This window comes from Gorilla gorilla, chromosome 8 (assembly GCF_029281585.2).
Source record: "Gorilla gorilla gorilla isolate KB3781 chromosome 8, NHGRI_mGorGor1-v2.1_pri, whole genome shotgun sequence".
Taxonomy (NCBI): domain Eukaryota; kingdom Metazoa; phylum Chordata; class Mammalia; order Primates; family Hominidae; genus Gorilla; species Gorilla gorilla.
The window spans coordinates 31,763,492-31,764,336 of NC_073232.2; the positions used below are offsets into that span (position 1 = coordinate 31,763,492).

The 845-nt window shown below is 29.0% G+C and overlaps 1 non-coding gene across 1 annotated transcript; it reads left to right on the plus strand.

Moving 5' to 3' along the window:
• Nucleotides 1-338: 338 nt before the first annotated feature.
• On the plus strand, nucleotides 339-445 carry LOC115936183 (U6 spliceosomal RNA). Its single transcript, XR_004071744.1, has one exon. It is a non-coding gene; the product is annotated as a U6 spliceosomal RNA (small nuclear RNA).
• The last annotated feature ends 400 nt before the right edge of the window (nucleotides 446-845 follow it).

Sequence of the window (845 nt, forward strand, 5' to 3'; positions counted from 1 at the left end):
CATTGTTGTAATATATTTTACTTCTATGTAGGTAATGAAATCCACAGACTTTGTTATGTTTGCTTTAAATAGTCAAATATCTTTTAAAGAGATTAAGTAGGAAAAAAATGTTCTTATATTTGCCATTTCCAGTGTTCTTTATTACACTGTGTGAATTAAAATTTTTATAAGTTATTTTCTTTCTGCCTGAAGAGGTTCCCTTAACATTTCTGCAGTTCTGCTGGTGATGAAATAGTTGTTCTCATTTTACTAGGAACATCTTTCTTTTTCATTTTCTTTTTTGGTAAAATATGGTTACATTTATAATACTGGAACATGTATGTTTAAAAATGCATGGAGTACTTGCTTCAGCAGCACATATACTAAAATTGGAATAATACAGACAAAATTGGCTTGGCCCCTGCACAAGGATGACACACAAATTCAAGAAGAGTTCCACATTTTTGTATTTAATGCACTCAACTGTGCACTTAAAAATAGTAGATTTTATGTTATATATATTTTACCTCAATAAAAAACATAGACACGGGTCTAGAAATACACATACAAAACTGTTAATATTGGCTTACTCCTTGGAAGAGGAGATGGGAGTGGAAAGATAACTTTTAGGATTTAACTCCAATTTTTAAACTTTTGTTTGGAAATTATTTTAAACATAAAAAATTTGCAGGAGTTTACTCCGATTACCCCATTTGCTTCACCATTCTCAATCTCTTTTTATATATACATTAAAAATACATCATCTATATCTGCATATGTATTTGTGTATAAACTAGATATATGTATATATATTTATGAACCATTTGAGGGGAAAATACTCAGCATATTTCCTAAAAATAAGGATT